The sequence below is a fragment of the Ruditapes philippinarum genome, unplaced genomic scaffold (genome assembly GCF_026571515.1).
Source record: "Ruditapes philippinarum isolate M1 unplaced genomic scaffold, ASM2657151v2 ctg75_1_1_1_1, whole genome shotgun sequence".
Taxonomy (NCBI): domain Eukaryota; kingdom Metazoa; phylum Mollusca; class Bivalvia; order Venerida; family Veneridae; genus Ruditapes; species Ruditapes philippinarum.
The window spans coordinates 11,303-33,855 of NW_026859947.1; the positions used below are offsets into that span (position 1 = coordinate 11,303).

General features: G+C 32.2%; 1 pseudogene; it reads left to right on the top strand.

Annotated features, from left to right (window-relative positions):
- Positions 1-1,223: 1,223 nt before the first annotated feature.
- Positions 1,224-9,713, top strand: LOC132758382 (MOB kinase activator 1B-like; annotated as a pseudogene).
- Positions 9,714-22,553: the final 12,840 nt, after the last annotated feature.

Genomic DNA, 22,553 nt, shown 5'->3' on the forward strand with positions numbered 1-22,553 from the left:
ATACATTTTTAATTTCTTTCAATTATATATGTATTTATTCATACAATTGTATGAATTTCAAGTCATTTGAAGATTTCATGTCAATTAAAGTCCGTGGTAATATGTAATTTTAAATCAAGTACGTAACATAAATTATAAGTTTTAGTTATCTAATTCAGAGTAAATTTATAAAAATCTTAAAAATGGTTTTTAAGTACGCCTGATACAAAACATTTGCACTTAAAAATTAAATTTAAAAATATATTTATATGAACGTGTCCAATGATAATGTAGAAAGAAAATAGAAAGATATATTTTTTAATGATTATGAGTAGTGTCTCAAAAATGATAAATGAACTTAATTGGCAAACCCTTGAGCAGCGTCGAAACATCGGTGCTGTAACCTACTTGAATAAACTCCAAAACAACATTGTCTTTGATGACCACCAACACCTTACTCAAACAAGAAATCTGAACTACCTGATTACCCTACTCGAAGACACAATACCATCAAAATTCTTTCTTCACTAGGAGCATGCGTCTTTGGAATAGCCTTCCTTTGACTATTCAGTCTAGCCCCAGTTTTAACATCTTTACTGAGAGGCTTGACCCATTCTACAAATTCTAAATTGCACGCTATGTCTTTTAAATTAATAGTCTTGTAGAACTTTTATTCTTTTATCTTTTTAAATTTGTATGTATGTAATGTCTTTTATTAACGCACCTGCTAGTCATAATCAGAATTGATTGTTAAGCAGTATCATATAGATGTAAATGTAGAAGAGAAAAATGTCTTCCTGCTAGCAGGAGTCAGTTTCAAAAAGGGCATATATATACGGTCAGTCATGTCAATCCAAAAGGTAGACTTATCCTCGCAGTTTTCGAGTTCAGGTAAAATAGTTTTTGATTTGATTTAAACATATTTTATTGCCAAAAATAAGACATATACATACATGTAAACAGCCACAACATAATGACATGACATATTTGGCAAAAGGGTTGACCCACAAGTTCTCTCAAATCAGCAACGGGTCTTCCCTGGAAGATAAATCAAAGGTTAACAATTAAAATATTTTTTAATAGTTTTCGCCTTATATTTCATGAAGTGACGTTTTATTTGCTTTAACTGTTCTTTTCTATTGGACTGATGATGAATTATCATAGGACACCCGAGCTAAGCTTATATCCATTTAACCATGAAGCGCCGTATTTTTATTAAAAAGGTCCGTATAGCAACCAAACTTTGTTTCCGGTCTACTGTCAAACGCCATATTTGCCTGTAAAATGTAAACAAAGAATGTATCTATAAACATCGGACTTATTTTATAAAATTATTGATTCAGATCATTTGTATTTTGTTAAATGATAATTAATTTAGCGTTTGGTTGGATAATCTGCTGAAAATATGAGCTTCCTCTTGTAAGTTTTTGTGTTAATCTATCTCTACTTTTTACTTCCTGGACTTGTAAAAAAAATCTATTACAACAAGTTGATCGTTACCTTAGGATACGGGCCTTAAGACACACTCAGATATTTTGCATTGGTATGAGTCACTTAACAAGTATAAAATCACACATAGTAATGTCAAAGACAACAGTTTACAGGATAAAGAAATTTTCAACAAGTATGTGACTCATAACTCATAATTTGATTCCGTTACCAAGAAACATTCAAAATTAAAGAAAAATTCAATAAATTTGTCTGAGCACAGCTTAATGATTACATCACAGACTGTGACAGTTCTATAATATGCGAATATTATCACTCTTTGTTATGCATGTACATGCAATTTAATGTTTGCTGCATAACGTACATAATTTGCAAGTGAGCAGTGTTTTGTATAAAGTTCAAACGGTAGCAAGACACCTCACCCCCCCCCCCCCCCGACACTTCACTCCTTAAGACACTTCACCCCCAAAAATCAGTAAGACACTTCACCCCTCATCCAATTTTTTTCTATAAAGTAAATAAAACAAGTTGGTCAACAACAAAATGCTTAGATATGTTTATATTTATTATTTTTAGTATTATTTGATTAAAAATTTTGCTTATTACCTTCATTTTTACTAAGTTTAAATCTGATTTAGGTTAATTGGTTGTATTGCCAAATGATATACATGTATCACAGCACTTTCATCCATTATAAATGTTTATTGCATGTCACCTTGTTTATTCAACATGTTGATAAGTTGTTTATTCAACAGTTATCTCACAATTGATTAGATAATTGAATTAAAATGGTATAATTGTATGAAAATTAAATTTATTCTTAATAAATAAATAAATAAAATGAATATAAATGAATATAAATGAATGAATCAGTTGCTTTATAAAATATAGTAAGTATAAATTATATATCATCATTATCAGACACAATTATCCTGCATTTATTCAAAGATCATTCATAATGTCATTTATTAAACAAATAAATAGCACCAGTTATGTAAATTAAGCACAAGGTTAAAGCACAAACCATTCCCAAATGAATGTAACTCAATGATTATTATATGGTAAGTATTAAATTCTTCTTTGAATTTATAAAGATTTAACATTATATTTTTGTTATATATTTACATTTTTTTTCTCTCTCTCTTACGTCTTTTTAATTCACATAATATCGTTTTCTTATTTATTGACATTTTTGTTACCAAGTTTAACGTTAAAGTTTGGCACGGCTTAAGACGCCGCATTACGTTATATTTTCATTCAAACTGAAATGCAATGATCATAACAATTTCAAACGTTCATACAGTTTGTAAGCATCACGACGATACATTTAAAACGCCGCAATAGTTGGTATGTTTATTTATTTGTTTAAAAACAAAAATGATAATTTATATTTGGATTTTATTGAATGTATCTTAAATAAGATTATTTAAGTGTACTGTAATTAGAGCTCTATTTAAGTAAAATATGTTTTAATTTATGTGAGAGGTAAATACAAATGTTTTGATTGATGGTCGTACGTTTATTTGTATGTTTTGATATAATAATCTTTGTATTTTATGTAATGATTTATTTTTATTCTCTTTTGTACAGAGAATCGTTTCCCGTTTCCCGTTAATAAACGCATTCTCACTAACACTGGCGTTGTGTGTTTATAGTAAGGATCAAACTGAAAACAAACTTAAGTACCAAAACTTCAAGAATTAAATCAACTCAAAATTTATTAGACAAAGGGTTATACTTAAAATTTCTTGAAAGTCTTTGTATGAGTTTGTATTGTTATTACTATTTTGTATTGTATGTCTTTGCCATACATCATGTGTTATCTTTATAAATGGCCATTTAGCAAATGATTTGCTGATGATGCTAATAAACTTGAAGCTACTCTACAGTTATGATTCCCTCAAAAATATGAGCTAATTAAACAAAATTATTCAGTAACATTAAAAGAAAATGAATTACTTAAACTAATAATACATGATAATTAATACAATAATCATAATTCATTACAGCTAACTAACAGCTTTGTATTCCTGTTTTGCTTTCAATCCATTAAACAAGATACTGTCAAATAAAGACACAAAGTATGTGTGAAAGAGATTATATATATCAAAGGAAAATTCACACAAAGGTTCACACACCACAAGAAAGATTATTCAATTAGTTATATCACTTTTACTTTAATTGAAATTTGTATAAATATATATATAAAAAAAAATACTTTATACTATTAACTTTGTGATATGAGCCTTTTTTGTAGGGCAAAAACAACAATATATCTATTGTCTTTTGTCAGTTACATGATAAAATAATAAAATATGTTAAAACAATAAACATACTCAATCACTATTGAATGTATTTAACATAATCTACATAAATAATTGTTAAACACAAAATAAAAAAAATGAGGGGTGAAGTGTCTCAATCAAATTTCTTAAAATGAGGGGTGAACTGTCTGAGGGGTGAAGTGTCTGCAAAAAAGGGCCTAGGGTGAAGTGTCTGGGGGGTGAAGTGTCTGTAAGCCGTTCAAACTAGGCAAGCTCATTCAAAAAAATTGAGTTTCTTTCCTACTGTCATTGGCATCAGTGGATTATTTCATGGTTTGTTATGCTGGGATTTGTGAGCAAATCAATTCCTCTATACTCTTAAAGCTACATTAAATAAGTATGTAAAAATAAATTTGCCGTCCGCCTAAAAATCAAACATTCTACAGTTTCATTAACCTGTTTAACAGTATTGTTGTAAATCTCATGAAAAAATGTTAATAAATTAGGATTTTAAACGGAAAACCACACGGTAACACTAAAGTTCGTATACGAATTTTAACATGCAAATGAAGACTATAATCAGCTTGTGTATGCCTTACGTCACAGTTTTATAGTTGCTATCCGGAACACAGCAAATATGATATTTTCTTGTGCAAACACACTTTAACCGTTTTAGCTTCACGGTGCACTAAGCCTGGGGTCAGTGAAAGTAATCTCGTAAAAAGATTAAATTTGTACAGGGTGTTCACTAGCCATAAAATCCCGAGGGTCATTTTGACTAAGTTTTACCGACTACAAGGCAAAATCCCCATGATTTTAACAAAATTTGACACTCCAGTTAAAATCCTGAGGGTCAAATCAGGCCTTTTGGAAATTTGAAGGGTCAAAGGGTCATTTCAAGAGTCAAACAGACACCCTGTTTGTATGAAAACATCCGTTACAATGCGGAAATAATATACTGTTAAATTAGGACTGCTAATTATTGTCATGTTTGTTGATTCGGGATTAATGTACGGATGATCCGACAGAAACAGAAATTGTACATCCCATTTCGCCACAATGAGGTTACCCATTTTTATGCTAATAAAACTCATTTTGGTTGTCTGGACACACCGAAATAAGACCTGGAGTTGATATAAAACCCAATTTATTAATGAAATGTCGCTATTTTGTTTTTGATGAAATTTATTAAATCAATTTATTCATTGAATTCAATCTATAGTACTCGCTGTGGGTACCCACATCCTTGCTGGCAACTTTGTGATCACACGTCAGTTGGCATCTACTATCGCCACCTATTCTATAAACAAATATGGGTTGACGTAATTAATCAAATTGTTTTGGATTGTTGAGTATTACTTTATGGTCACATGTATTTAAAATTAAAGATAAAGCAGGTAATACCAGTAAGAGTAATTTGTTTTCATTATTACAAAATTACAGAAATATTAACTTAAGTACTGGCAAAACTAAAGGCACCAACCTGAATAACACAATTTAGAATATCAATATGCTTTTAAAACTCAATTCTTCCTGTCTTGTGCAAATATTTCTCCAATGGTCTGAAGGGAAGTGCCATTTCTAACTTTTCTTGTAGCTCTCATTAATTTTTATAAATAGATGCAAGTAAGAAGAACAACAATAAAACAACATTTTTTCTTTAAGTATTTTGCATAAATTTTGTGATGATTAAAACAAGAAAGACAAAACACTTAAATGAATGATAGTTTATATAACACATATTTTAGGTTCCACTGTACTGGGCAGGTTTGTAATTTAGAACCAGTAATTACCAATGTCTACGGAAGTGACCAATTTTTAAAGCATCCAACATGATTTCTGAATCAGCTGTAAGATACAAATGACCAGAACTCAATATCCAAAGCTCAGTCCTGTTGTCATGGGAGAATATCACATTGCTTAGTATAAAATCATATATTATGAATGGTAGGAAAGAGTTCTTTTAGAGGGGCAAAAAGTGCTCACTGCTGGAAATGAAAAAACTTGTTATCATATATTGCTGGTATGCCATTGTAATTTGTATCTCTACATTCATTATTATTATATTAAATGCCAAATTATTTACTGGTTTAAAAATTTGTTTACAGTGGCAGTCGGAGCAACAAAACATTCAGCCAAAGAAGAATATACCAGAGGGGACGCATCAGTATGATTTGATGCAACATGCTGCTGTCACTCTAGGTAGTGGAAATCTTAGGTTAGCAGTCGCACTGCCTGAAGGTGAAGATCTCAATGAAATGGGTTGCTGTCAACAGTAAGTGATTAATTTTCAGTAAATAGGAATGATTTTAAGCATGTTCATTAAATTGATACATGTGATGATGTCCATTCTATTTTTGACATTTTTATGACATTTATATGTTCATTGTCATTTGAATAATCGCTAATGCAATTGGTGCTGATAATTCTTGTTCCTTAGGAATGTAAATTTCAAAACACTGTTTTACTTGCCTACTGACTAAATACATACATGTACAAAAGTCAATGTACATAATGTCTATGTTGGTTTGTGAATAGCAGCTTCCTTAAAACTCTTGGTCATTATGAAATGATAAAATTTCCTGAGGAAATCAGTCAGTGCAAAACGGTACTTTATGAAAATTATGCAGATTATATTTTTATCCCCTATCCCCCCCCCCCCCCCAACCCAATTTAAAAAGTGAGAGTATACTGTGATGGAGTCAGTCCAGAAGTACAGTATAAAAATAAGTCAACTTGTACTTGTCTGATCAATAACTTGAGAATGAATACGCTAAAGTTTTGTTACTAAGAAGGTTATAGTATTATTATTAATATAGAAGGTTAAAGTATTATTACTATAATCATTATCACTAATTGACTTTATAAATATAACTCTAGTTTGACTTTCATAAATTATGCATAAGTACATGTATTTACATTTGTAAATAAGCCACTATGACAGCAAATTAAGTGGAGGCATTAATGCGCTATGAACACATTTATAGTTACAAGTGTTTCTCCTGTGTTGCAGTTTGTGTTGAGCTCACAATTTTAAGATTTATTTCCCTGCTGAAACTCACAATTTTAAGATTTATTTCCCTGCTGAAACTGAATCAGATTACACATGAATAATTTATTTTACAGCTGTGGATTTCTTCAACCAGATCAACATGTTGTATGGCACAATCACAGAATTCTGTACAGAGGAAACATGCCCAGTGATGTCAGCAGGACCAAAATATGAGTATCATTGGGCGGACGGACAAACAGTCAAGAAACCCATAAAATGTTCAGCACCAAAGTATATAGATTATCTTATGTCTTGGGTCCAAGATCAATTGGATGATGAAACACTCTTCCCTTCCAAAATTGGTAAGTATTCTATAGCATATATTGGGCTCTTGACATTTATTCTGGAATAAACTTTACTTTGTTAATATAATAGAATTTATAGAAAAAAAATTTATTAATATAGCCAGTGATTGGTAAGCATTTCTTCATATTGCCAATTAATACTATTGTCAGTAAGACGTTATATTTCAAAGGGTTCTTTATGGACAGTAAACCAACAGAAAAGTTGGTATATTATAATCAGATTTTTCTGTCTGGTAGCTGACTGCAATTTATTTATGCAATTTCAAATTTGACTACATATATGTGATATCACAATACAAGTGTTGTGATCTTTTATAAGGTGTCCATTTGCACATTGCCTTTTAGTTCCTCAGTGGAATAGATACATGTATTTGCTAACAAGAAATAATATGAAAGTTTTAAAAATTATTAAGCTGTTTCTGAAAATTATGTATACATGTATAAAAAATTGTTTGAAATTGAATGAAATTAGACACATGTACCTCAAAATCTTAGCTTTAGTTTCCATTTGCCACACAACTCACAAACTACATTCATGTCATATCTTCATTGTTAAATATGCAAATTTTATTATGCCCCCACAATGTGGGAGCATATAGCGTTGCACTTGTCCGTCCGTCAGTCCGTCCGTACGTCCTGAAATCTTGTGAACGCAACTCCTCTTAAACCGAATGGCAGATTTTGCTTAAACTTACAGGGATGAACAACCTTAATGTGTAGATGGTAGTAAAGGAAGGAATTTACGCTGCGACCAAATTTAACAGACTTATGGCCCTTTGTTGATTTTTTCACTGGATACTATGTAGAAATTTTGTGAACGCAACTCCTCTTAAACCGCATGGCAGATTTTGCTTAAAACTTACAGGGATGAACAACCTTAAATGTGTAGATGGCAGTAAAAGGAAGGAATTTTTGCTGCGACCAAATTTAACAGAATTAATGGCCCTTTGTTTGATTTTTTCACTATATACTTATGTAGAAATTTTGTGAACGCAACTCCTCTTAAACCGCATGGCAGATTTTGCTTAAACTTACAGGATGAACAACCTTAAGGTGAAGATGGTAGTAAAGGAAGGAATTTTCGCTGCGACCAAAATTTTACAGAATTATGGCCCTTTTTGTTGATTTTTCACTATATACTATGTAGAAATTTTGTGAATGCAACTCCTCTTAAACAGGATGGCAGATTTTGCCTTAAACTTCCAAGGATGAACAACCTTTTTTATGTGTAGATGGCAGTAAAGGAAGGAATTTTTGCTAGCAACCAAATTTAACAGAATTATGGCCCTTTGTTGATTTTTTCATTATATACTATGTAGAAATTTTTGTGAACACAACTCCTCTTAAACGGATGGCAGATTTTGCTTAAACTTCCCAGGGATTAACAACCTTAATGTGTAGATGGTAGTAAAAGGTAGGAATTTTTAGCTGCAACCAAATTTAACAGAATTAATGGCCCTTTGTTGAATTTTTAGTTTTCAACTTGTGGCACATGTAGTCCAAAAAATATTTGAACTAGAGTCATAAGATTGACAGAACAGTGGCGTGTGGGGGCATCCGTGTCCTTTGGACACATTTCTAGTTACTTTTTGAAGGCAAAATGAATAAATACTAACTATGAATTGATAAAAGGCAAATGGCATTTTAACAAATCAATGTATAATAACTTGAAAAATGCTGATAAAATCATTCCTGTTTTTATATGAATGCCAAATATACAGAATGTCAAATTTTTTCATCTGTTCCGTTGCAGGAGTGCCATTTCCACGGAATTTTCTATCCATAGCAAAGACAATATTAAAAAGATTGTTTCGTGTGTATGCACATATCTATCACCAACATTTCAAAGAGGTCATGCAACTCAGCGAGGAGGCTCATCTGAACACATCTTTCAAACACTTTATCTACTTCGTGCAGGAGTTTAATGCTTATCGAACGTCGTGAGCTCGCGCGCACTCCAGGAGCTCATTGACAAGCTGACGAGTAAGACCGATGAGGAAGTAAAAAGGAGATTCCATTTTTTTTAAATGCCATTTTTTTTTTTGCGATGGATATTTGACTTGCTTACGATTAAGCACCGTCTGATAATATGATATTTTAAAAAACTGTTGGACCACTTTGTTTTCTATATTTTGTGTGTATAGATGTACAGAAATAATTTTGCCGAGGTTTTTTTTTCATGTGTGATAGTGCTTTTGATCCCATGTTTCTTTTACAATTATTGTTTTTTTTAATTACGGTAGGCAAGCTAAATTTTGTTGACTGAACAAATTTGTAATAATGTTGCTTATAAACTGGGAGATAAATGTTACTCATTGCTTTGTTTAGAAACTAAAATGGGGAAAAAATAACTTACATTTGTTAACAATTTTTAACAAAAGGGCAAAACTTGACTGTCTCAGATGCTGTTAAAATAAGTCTTATATTGTTTTGTGGGTGAGTGTATTGGTCATGCTAAATTTAAGAATATTTTCGTACTGCAAATTTATATACAAGGAAAACACCCTCATAATTATGAAGATTTTATTCTTATACAACTTTTGAGTTATATGAGGGATAAAAGGATAATATATCTATTCTAAATTGGAAAAAAGAAAACAGGCTAAGGCCACCCTTGAATAAAATATTAGATGGTTTAAAGAAACAGATCAGATTTGAAAGTCCTGTGACACACATGCCAACTAAAATAAGTTCCTTTTTCTTTGTTTATGAAATGTAAAAAAATGTCGGACCGTCCTCCTAATTGAGAAAGTTTGCGTCTGCTTGGTACTGGTAACTAATATAATATTTAACGGGTCAGTGATTTATTTTCCAATTTTCAAAACAACCTGTGGCTTTCTGAAGGGGGAAAATATAAGCATGTGAAATCAGAAAAGGGAAAACTTAAATTCAAACAACTGAGAAATGAAATGTTTTTATAAAATTTTCAATTTCAGTTAAATTTTACATGCATGGGTCACAGCAGAGGCTTATCTATAGGGACAGCTTTCTGTCTCTAGCTGATACAAGCTAGCTGCTCTCATGAAGGAATGTGCACAGGGCATTATAGGGGAAAATATTAGCATTTTTTAGGGGGAAAATATACCTATTTTGGGATATGGGGAAACGGCCTTTATTTGGCTTGTAAAATACAGGGAAAAAAATCGACTGAGGGTGGTCTAATTGGATACAAAATTGTGTATAGACATTGGGATATATAGTAGCAATAAGAGATTCAATGTGCTTGAATGAATTTCAATGCCAGATCTGTCATAATTTTCAGATTAATGCACAGTGATCAATTGGAATAATTGGGTATGATTGAGAATCGTTACAATTGTTTCTGACATACATTCTGAAATCTTTTGAAGCTCCACCATTGTAATTATGTGCGTATTTAAATTTTTATTATTATGTTTTCATCTCATACGAGCACTTTAAATACAACTTACTTTAACCCTTAAACCCATGCCTGAATTTCTGGAAATGGACTTGCCCAGCGTATCATGGTAATCAGCTCCATTATTATTTGGGGACAATAAATTGAGGATTTTTAAATTGATAAGCCAGTAGTAAAGAGCTGGGAAAGAATGCACATAGCCTACATTAAATTTCAAAAATCGAAAATCAGACTGCAAAATGTCTGACATTGGAAGTCACATTATATAGGTAAAGAAGGGGAAGCATTTTTTAAAGCCACAAGCTGAAATCAGGAGCTAATGACTCCGAAACTTCCACTAATGGAAGGCCTGAATGCACAAACATGCAGGCTTGTTTGACTACATACAGGTGGCAAAGGCAGATCATTTAGTTTCAGCAGATTGAGGGTTAATAACACAAATATGCATATAACTTTCTCAACATATGTGTAATTGATTATGAAGTATAGTGTATTATTATGAAGAGGGAATTAAAACTGTATGTCGGGCTTATATTCAGCAATGTTTATAATGTCTATATTTTGATAATCGTTTGATTTCACACTTGAAAAAGAAAAATTTTTTAACCATTCCTGTAGTTTTACAGTCAATTCCTGAAAAGTTAATTTGATATAGTGCATGATCAATTTGGTGCAATTACTCACTTCCATAATCCCAAATTTTCATTGTGTTATGCCTGTAATATACAATAGAATGTACTGGTACCCAAAAAATAAGTTGACAGTTCCCTTCTAGACTTTAAACATTGATGAAAATGAGCCAATGTGTGTGTGTTATATAAAAAAATAATGTGCTTTTTTCCCAACTAGTTAATGTGTGTTATTAGGGCCCTTCAGATTTTAATTTCTGTAGAGATTTACAGATTGTGATTGTGTTTTTTTTTATTTTTTTTTGATTTGTTGAACTATCTAATGTATGTACCCTTTACTTTAAAGTGAAAAAATGGTTTTACTTTGACAATTAACCCCTTAACATAAATAACCTGTAGTTAAATATTGAAAGTCGAACTGTGATCAGTGGTACTATGAAAAAACTGACTGGGCTTTTTTACTACTAGATACTCAGATTTTTTGATTTTTTTAAAATCCTAAAATCAGCAATGTACATGTTCAAAATTGAAAACAAGTTTTTTTAAAAAAAGAAAAATTAGCTTTAAAAGGCTTTTCAGAATTTCAAATTTGTTGTATGAATTTTTTAAAAGTGTTGCCTATGTTCCCCGATGAAAATTAAATAAAAACGATTTTGGTGTCTTTTCTGTTCTGGACCCAATTCCAGGCTTTCAAACCCCTTGCCCCCTGCTGTGGTTTGAGTCCCCTTTTGGGTTTTTGAAAAACTTTTGGGGAGCAGGCTATCCGTTTTGTTCGAATTGGGTTTTACAGAGGGCCGGTAAGCCGAAAAAAAGTAGTGGGACCTCCCTCCCAAAAGTAAAAATTGGAAATTTTTCCGTATGACTTACCTTTTTTGTGTGCTTAAAACCCAACAAAAAAAAGTCGTGTTTTTAAATGTTTGAATTTCATTGTTTAGCTTACATAAATTTTATGTTTGTTTTTGAGTCAATTTTAAGTGTCTTAAATGCAAATTTTTATTTGACTTTTTAGATGTAATTTGACAACATATTTTTAGATGTGAAGTTAAATGTAAGACGTTAATTGAAACCTTTAAATGATATTTGTTTTATTTTTTCTTGAGGTAAATAAACATTTCTAGATGTTAAAGTTAATTGTTGAGAAAAGATGTTGATGGACATTTCTAGATATATTTTAGTGAAGTGAGAAAAATCGTTTAATCACATTCAAACTTAAGCAATAAGAAACGTATAAGAGAATTTAGTATTAAGATGTTAAAATATTTTAGAAAGGTAAGCTAAAGATAAATATTAATGTTAGTTAAGAATTGTTTCATACAGACATCCATATTTTGTTAATTTTTTGCTGTGATACATTGACATACAATAGATGTTAGGCTTCCAAAGAAATAGTTATTGTTGATGTATTTTTATAGCCATATTCTATGTGGTTATACTCTTTTAAATGCAAACTGTTTTAGGGCTTTAAATATATGAGCAGTTAAAGAAAAGAAAAAATTTCTGGCACTACTTTTTAGCTTGACTATTCTATGAATAGTCAGCCCAGGGTTGATGTTGTAGTCACAATTAAGTTAAGTTTTTGCACGAAGTTAGTGTCTCCAAACCACTGAAAGAAATGGATTGAAACTTCATACACTGTGATTATTACACATTATGGGCACAGGTTTCATAACTCTTGAGTTACCTTTTTACAGAGTTGTGCCCCATTTCTTACTGTCATGTACTGAGAATAGTTGAGCGGGCTGTTCTACTGACAGCTCTTGTTTAAAATGATGTTTGTAACAGTTGTTGTTTACAGATTTTTCACTGAAGTTTTAATTGTTGACACAAAGAGCACAATTTTATCTTGATTGTTCCTGATTAAGACAATTGTAAATATTATGATGTTTACTGGAAAATTTATTTCTTTAGAAAAAAGCAAATGGTTACTTACATGTAATTGTGTTTAATGGCTTTCCTGAAAGTAGTGTCAGTTGTTTATTTTTCATTTCCCATTTATTGCATTTATGTTAAATAAACAAAGAAGTAACTTTGTTTGATATGTATTTGTAAAGGATAATAGGAAAAAAGCGTCGGAAAAGAAATTCAAAGTTACGAAAATACTCAAAAAAAAAGTCCCTAACGAACATGTAGAATTTGCAGGTGAAATTTTACTGCTGTATGTGTAAATGATAATTTTATTGAAATCCATATTTTAAATGCCTTGTAAACTGTGTGTTTGTTCCTATAAGCATTACATGTAATTTTTGTTCATGTTTAACTTCTTATTAGATATAAAGGGAAGCAATCCTACTCAATCTGTCATATAGAGTTGCATTTGTGTTGGCATAATTCTTGGTTTATGTCATGCATACAGCTTAATTTGTCATCAACTGTTAAAGGTGTTCAGATACTTCTGTCATGTATTTGAATTTTGTGGTCACTGGCTCTGATTATAGCACATATTTCAATTGACCTGCCCACTGTTGAGAACTTGTGAGAATTTCATGATTAACATGTATAAAAAAAGTCAAGTTCACCACCTTTCTGTTAGGGCCTTTTTGATGCACCTTTGTATCTTTCTAAAGATATGATAATGAATTTTTTCTTTTTTTTACCTTATTTTAATCTAATTAAAGCACCTTTTTAAAAATAAATCCCCCCCTCCCCTTTAAAAAGGGAAAAAGGAATAAAACCCCAAAAGAAAGAATTTTTTTTCAAAAATGAAAGGGAAATGATTTTTAAAATTTTCAGCTCCCAATTTTATACAATCCAGAGGAAAAAAAATCCCCCAAAACCAAAAAACATTTTTTTTATTTTAATGGATTTAACATTTTTTTGATCTATAAGAAAGGGGCCCCCCTCCCCCCCCTTTGTTGGAAAATTAACACACCTGTTGGTTGTTTATTATAGAATTCAAGGTGTTAGCATTGATGTCCTAACATTTGTATATTCTAAAAGAATAGATACGTGACGGTAATTGTTTGTTTTCATGTGTATTTAAAAATGCTCTTTAGTGTTAGCATAATACCTTTTGATAATGGATTTTCTGACGGAAGACCTTTCCCTGATACATATTTGATTGTATGAAAAATGTCATGAAGAACTACTGTGTTAAATTTCATTTCCAATATAGTCAATATACACAGTTACTTCTCCAGGCACTTGTCATGTGTGTTGCTTTGTCGGCTGTAAGAAAAAAAGTGGCCATATGTGATTTTTTAAAACCCCCTGCTTCGTGAATATTTTTTTTGGCCTTTGTATAAAACATATCAGTATTTTTTGAAAATGATTTTCTTATTAGTAAATCCATTAAATAGCAATACTTAGAAAAGCTAGTGCTTCTGTGCAATCTAGACTCAAGTAATATGCCAAGTGTATGCTAAAAAATAGCATAAATCATGAGTTAGGTTACTTGTGTATTAATACATTATTGCTTACAACATTTTTTATTGTACAATAGAGAGAGTTTGGTTGAGAAAAAGTTAACACACAGAACAAAATAGTAACAAGTAAAATTTAATATTTTTTGTAGTCAGTTGTACAATAGTGTGTGGCTATTGTTGTTAAGCGTGTAATTGAGTATACCTTTTAAGCAGAGTTTGTAAAAAAAAAATAAATAGTGCCAAGTATGATTATTTTACTTGTGCATTATTGAATAATATACAGTATATACATTTGTACAATACTAAAGTGGCTAATTGTGTTAAGCATGTAACTTGAGCTTAGGTAATTGATATATGCAATTTAATATCTGGAGTAATTGATTTCCTTGTCGTCAACTTTATCAGGTATTGATAAGAATCTCTTTAAACATATTCAGTGGTATTAATAGCAACTTAAAACTTGTTAACATTGAAATATGTAACTATGGTTGACTGTAAAATGAATATTTACAGTTGCGCCAATAAAGGGTGCTTTATGTAATAAATAAAGGTTTGTTTAAATAAAAAATAAGAAATGATGAATTTGCCCAAGATCTCTTCTTATTTGAAAAAGAACAAAATATTTTATGTACCATAGAAGTAATGCATTGGGAATATTGCTGAAGAATATTTTGTATTTCTTTTCTATAGTTTTATTAACCGAGACTTATACCATTCTGTATTTGTTTCTTGCAAAAGTAAATTCCCTTCGAAGATTTGTTCTTATAAGTACATTTATATTTTTTGCACTATTTTTCATTTTTTCATCTCTTTATAGAAAGATATGTAGGAATTTCATTCCGTTTATTTTCCAAATAAAATTGCTTTGTGTGAGCTGAATAAAAAAAGTCAGTTTTGGGTATCCAGTGGTAAGAAAAGCTGGCATAAACGTACTGCAATTTTGTTTACCAAGTATAATAATTTACCATGTCCTTTTTTTATCATATGTGATTATTGCCTGTCACTATTGTTTAATTGTACATAACTACAAAGCATATATAGTTTTTTTATTTTTCAAAGTCTCTGTTAAAATGTGGAATGCTTTTCCTGTCTTAAAATATTAATTCCCTCACTATGTGACATGTATACGACTGGTTAATATTACTACTTTTAATCAAAGTATGAATAAAGAAGCTTATAAAACATGTTGTTTTTTTTTGTATTTTTAAAAGTTCTCACGTAACTATATAATGGCCCCATGTGGACCATAAGAAAGCTTTGTGTCCGCCTTGAAAAGGTGACATTATAGGGGTATTTACTTTTGTTGGCGTCCTGCTTTGTTTGTCGGCGTTGGCGTCCCAATAAAACTTGTTTCCGTAAGCATAAACTCAGGTCACTATTAGTCAGATTGACTTTCAAAACTTGGGTTAATGGCATGCTTCTTTCAATAATTTCCGAAAGCTGCCAGTGCACAAGGACAAGGTACTCTGCCCAATTTTCTTAAATTTTTTGAGGCTTAAATTGCCCTTTGTTAATTTTCAATACTTTTTAATTTTGGTGCCAGGGGCCATTTCTCCCTTCAACTATAAAAGCTATGAACTTGAAACTTCATAGGATTGATAATCTCAATTTAGGAAAGGTGCAGTGCACAAGAAAACTGGTACTCTCCATTTTCTAATTTTTTAGCTCACCTGAGCATGCTTCAGGGTGAGCTTTTAGGATCGATGAATTGTCCGTCGTCCGTCCGTCTGTCCGTTCACATTTAGTTGTTAAACACTCTAGCGGTCACATTTTTCCTCAATCATCATCAAACTTGGTCAGGGATGCTTTATCTAGTTGATAGCTCGGATGAGTTCGAACATGGGGTCATCTCGGATGAGAAAACTAGGTCACAAGAGCTCTAAAAAAATAGAAAAACCTTGTTAACACTCTAGAGGGTCACATTTTTGCCTCAATCATTTCATCAAAAACTTGGTCAGGATTGATGTTTGTCTAGGTGATAGCTCGGATGAGTTCGAACATGGGTCATCTCGGATGAAAAAGTAGGTCACCGGAGCTAAAAATAGAAAAACCTTGTTAACACTCTAGCGGTCACATTTTTTGCATCAATCATCATTCAAACTTTGGTCAAGATGCTTGTCTAGGTGATAGCTTGGATGAGTTTCGAAAATGGGTCATCTCGGATGAAAAAGTAGGTCACGGAGCTCAAAAAATAGAAAAACCTTGTTAACACTCTAGCGGTCACATTTTTGCATCAATCATTCATCAAACTTGGTCAGGATGCTTATCTAGTTGATAGCTCGGATGAGTTTAAACATGGGTCATCTCGGATGAAAAAAGTAGGTCACCGGAGCTAAAAATAGAAAAACCTTGTTAACACTCTAGCGGTCACATTTTTTTGCATCAATCATCATCAAACTTGGTCAAGATGCTTGTTCTAGGTGATATGCTCGGATGAGTTCGAACATGGGTCATCTCGGATGAAAAAGTAGGTCACCGGAGCTAAAAATAGAAAAACCTTGTTAACACTCTATGCGGTCACATTTTGCATCAATCATCATCAAACTTTGGTCAGGATGCTTATCTATAGTTGAATAGCTCGGATGAGTGTGAACATGGGTCACCTCGGATGAAAAAGTAGGTCACCGGAGCTAAAAATAGAAAAACCTTGTTAAACACTCTAGTGGTCACATTTTTGCATCAATCATCAATCACCAAACTTGATCAAGATGCTTGTCTAGGTGATAGCTCGGATGAGTTCGAACATGGGTCATCTTGGATGAAAAAAACTAGGTCACAGGAGCTAAAAATAGAAAAACCTTGTTAACACTCTAGTGGTCCCAATTTTGACTCAATTGTGTCATCAAACTTGGTCAGGAAAACTTGTCTAGGTCATTGCTGGAAGAATTGAACATGGGTCATCTCGGATGAAAAAGTAGGTCAACGAAGCTAAAAATAGAAAAATCTTGTTAACACTCTAGTGGCTACTGTTGTGATCCAAATATTCTGTTAATTGGGTCTGAAAGTTTGTTTTTGATGATTTCTAAGTCAAGTTCGAACATTTGGTCATCTTGGACGAAAAAAAACTAGGTCACACCGCCCCAAATATGGAAAAAACCTTGTTAACATTCTAGGTGGTCACATTTTCGACTCAATTTATCATCAAAACTTGGTCAGGATGCTTGTATAAGGTAATTGCTTGGATGAGTTCGAAATCGCATGTGGAACTAGGTCACCGGAGCTAAAAAATAGAAAAATCTTGTTAACACTCTAGTTGCTACTGTTTTGATCCAAGTATCTTGAAATTGGTCTAAAATTTTTTTTGATGATTTCTAGGTCAAGTTTGAATATGTGTCACCTGGGTAAAAAACTAGGTCACACTGCTTCAAATATGGATAATCCTTGTTAACACTGTAGTGGTCACATTTTTGACTCACCTGTCATGAGACTTGGTCAGAATGCCTTGTCTAGGTAATTGTTTGGATGAGTTTGATAAATCAGGTGAGCGATCTAGGGCCATCATGGCCCCTCTTGTTTGAATTATTGCCCCTTTGTTGATTTTCATACTTTATTATTGTCTGGGCCATTTCTCATGATTTATTTAAAGCCAATGGGCTTGAAAACTTGATAGGATGATAAGATCTCATTAGAAAGAAGTGCAGTGCACAAGAACTGGCCCACTGTTTTTCTTATTTTTTGAGTTATTGCCCTTTGTTAATTTTCATACTTTATTTTTGTTCGGGCCATTTTTCCTAAACAATGAAAGCTATTTACTTGAAACTTCATAGAATGATAGATCTCATTAAGAAGAAGTGCAGTGCACAAGAACCAGTACTCGGCACTTCTTTTTTTTGAGTTATTGCCCTTTTTTTAATAGTCGTGCTTTATTTTTGTCAGAGCCATTTCTCCTTAACTATAAAAGCTTAGGACATGAAACTTCATAGGATGATAGGTCTCATCGAGATGAAGTGCAGGGCACAAAAACCGGTACTCCATTTTTTGAGTTACTGCCCTTTGTTAATTTTCATACTTTACTATTGTCTTCAACTATAAAAGCTATGGACTTGATTATCTTCATAGGATGATAGATCTCATTAAGAAGAAGTGCAGTGCACAAGAACTGGTACTCTGCACTTCTTATTTTTTTAGTTATTTCCCTTTAGCAGTGTTTATAAATAACCTACATTTAAGAAGAAAGTGACAACTATACTGTTCACAAGGCGACACTTGCGGAGTTCTAGTTTTGAAGAAAAAAGTACAGGAGGGCCTTGCTTTCTGCAAACTTTAACTTTGAGCATAACTTTTTAAGTTCTTGGTGTATTGTCTTCAAACTTGGCCACAACAACCCATAAGTTTACCAGACTAAACTTGACCTTCACTCATAAATGACCTTGACTTTGAAGGTAAAGTTTTCTGTTTTTTTTGCTGTAACTGGCTTTAACTTTGATGTTAATGAATGGATTAACTTCATATTAAGACACAACAGTCTTTAGGATGAGACCTTTATGTATATCAAACTCAAATTGTCCAGATCAAATTAATGAAATTGTCATGTTTTTTTTAAACATGTTCAAACTTTATTAATAATAATGGATTGACTTCATATTAAGACACAACATTCTTTAGGATGAGACCTTCATGTATATCAAACACAAATTGATCTTGGCTCATTTATAATATTGGCCTTGAATGTCAAATTAATTAATTTTCTCTGATAATTGCTATAATTAACTGTAACTTGGTAATTAATCAGTGGATTAACAAAACAAAGAGTGTGATTAGACAGGTCTATTAAAATAAAAAAGGGAAAACTTTTTTTAATTTTCTTTTTAATGATTTGTTTAAACACGGATTTATATTGTAATATAAATCCGTGGTTTAAACCAGTTGTCGAGCGTTGTCCCCGCCAGGCGGTGGCTCAAGAAACTTGAACTAACTTAATAAGGCAATGGTAAAATATTTGCACGTAGAAAAGCCGCATGTTCTAAGGCCTATAAATCTGGTGCCTCTCCTGACTTCAGTCACTTCAGGCTGGGCCACCGAAAAAAGGAGAGGTCGGGCTACAGCAAAAGCCAAATCGGAATAACGGGATCTCCGGAAAATGGGGTAAAATCGGAGCGCGAAGAGTAAGCCATGCTTTATTTCGTAAGCCCGCGGGTTTTGCCTTAGATTTTTTTATTTGCGAATACATATGCATCTACATGTCATTTATGTATCAAGTAGGTAGCAGAAGACCATAGTTTTTATAACATTGCAATTAAATTTCTCGAATTCTGAATGGATTAAACATTTCATACCATGACGTATATATCGTGGAGAACAGAAGCACGCACAACTAACAATGTATTTCTACATCGGAGACGGTTAACTATGTTGGTGCATAACATTTTAATTACATTTTGATATGGTATACTTTCTCGATTCAAATGTCAAAACTTCAAGAAAAAAATAATTAAAAGTTACACCGCAATGATGACTTTTTACTGATTATGCAGCGTTAGCGCAGCTATTGATGACGTGCGACTTTTTCCCGTACTTTAAAAAAAATCTAAAGTTGCTGTGCTTTTTCATGAATTTGTCGCCAATAATAATTTGCGATATTATAAATTCGTTATACAAGTTGTTGACGGGATATACGGGATAATATAGCCTTCCTGACATATAACTCCTCGGGTCATATATTTATCTCATTCAGACTAAATTCTCCCGTATAATCCCCTCAGCAACTTGTATAGCTAGCTATACATCTATATTTTACTGAATGAATTGTAAGGTAAATATATAAATAGCTTTTCACACACATACACGCACGCATGCACGCAATTTAAACTAAATAATGTGTATTTCAGCACCAACAAAACAAGGCTTAAATCTTAATCTAAAAGCAAGACGAAAAATAGCATACATACCCGCCTAAAATAGAAAAAATGCATATTGACTGTTCATATCGTTCAGTTTATGTCTATTTACATGTATATATATAATGTTAAATGGTGACTTTATATTAAAATTACAACTCATGTTTATTCCCCTGCATGAATGACTGCATGGGGTATACATTTTGGCAATATCAACCATCGGCGTTTTTGTTTCTAGTTTGAAACGCGGACGATGTATCAAACGGAGAAGTTATACTAGTATAAGGTATTGATATAACGGATAGCCATTCATACACCCCGTATAAAACTATAAAATCAAATCATATAGTCGTTCTAAATAGAAAAATGAAAGTCCATGGCTTGCTGTACGTATTTTAGATGAACTTAAAATGTAAATTTATACTTGGTCGTAAAATATCCATAATTTGTGGGAGAAAGTTACCTATGGTTGGGGAAGATGTTTTATATTTGGAGGTCTCGATAGGCATGTCGAACTCGAACCATTCACATCAACCTGTTGAAAATTATTGTATGCATGTTTCGATAACAGTTCCCTATATCCACCAAATATATTTTCTTGCCTATCTCGTCTGCACATATTTTGCAAAGCAAAAGTAAAAGTTTATATTGAAATCATATCTAATAATTAAGTCGCACGCATGCAAAACATCGAATAATGAATAGTATCAGCAACATATGAAACACGTGATATTAGGATTTTAATTACATGTGTAACATAATCTTCATCCTTCAATTTGGAGGTATTTTTATGCCAACGCTTTTTTTTTGTGTGTAAGCAATAATAATTATTTGCTTTCATTTCTCCTAGGCGCATCCGTGTCCGAGTGGTTAAGGTCTTTGATTTCAAACCACTTCCACTCACCGCTGTAGGTTTTAAACCGCAAGAGCCTTTGGATTCTATCATGTGGGAAAGCTATCCAGCTAGCTTAGAAACGTCGGTAGATCAACCCAAGTTCCCGCTCGTGTCCGAAATAATGCAGAGAGGGGCACCATGGGCACCTGACGTCTCCTCCAACAGCAACCATGACAGCGACTTAAAACCCAGCCAAAACGTAAGCGCATTGGATCTCTTGCCTCACATCTTAAAACTTCACGCTGCCTCTTACCCGAAAACATCGGAGGCCGTCAGATACATGAGAAATATAGTCACCCTAAGGATATGGTGCCACCTTTTTAAATTGGTCTTTGGACTGCTTATTTGTGATATGCAGGCTTCATAACATCTGATAACCTTTCAAAATTCCATTTTGTTTAGTGTTATACAAGCTTTCTTTTACTTGGGGACCGTACATGCTACATTCATGGAATGGCACAAAAGTGTCACATTAAGTAATTGTTCCACGAATGTTTCTAAATTCAAATTTTTTACCATTTTCGTGTTTAAATGTTGAAATTCTGATTAAGCCGATGCTATTGGGGTGGACCGTAACTTGCACTTTCAAGCACCGTCCACTAACAGGCTCAATCAAATCGAACCCGCAACGTTTTTGATTTTGGCGTTTTGCGGCATTCTCTAGGATTACATTTCTTTCTATTTTTTTTTTTTTTGCTTATTCTGCATATCCATTGTTTTAAAATGTTTTTAAATAATCAACAAAATAAACAATAGGCCTATAAATTATATCATGTGGCATGGAAGTTATGTTTTTTTTTTCTTTTAAAATTAACTGGGATGATTACAGAACTTAAAGCATGAACTATTTTAATGAAACAGATCTATTTATTTTTATCTAAAAATTGTTCTACATTGTCAGGTTTATTTACTTTTTTTTATTTATAAACAAAGACTCATGGCCCTTAAGGGCATAAGAGTGAACACTCAACAAAACAAAAAATAATAATACAAACATGGTATAGAAGTAAATAAGTAAATAAGGAAGATGACATATTGAAATTTCAGCATTATTGCTTTGAGAAAAATGGCTAGATTAAATAAAGTATATCTTGTCGCTACACATTAGAGCCTGAAAATTTAAAATACTAGGAAACCTTGAATAATAATTACTGATATACCTGGCACTAATGCTCTTCCGTAAAATAGCGACCTTTCTCTATAGGAATATTAGAATTGAGACATCTAAATTTACAAAGAGTAATTGCTAAATTTCTTGGTAAACATAGTAAATAATGTTCTAATTTAAATTGAGTTTTATATATTCTATAATTTAAACACTTAGCAGAATCAAAAACATCACTATTCCATACTTGTAAAAACTGATCCCGTAATCGTGATTTTATTACATATTTAAAAATAT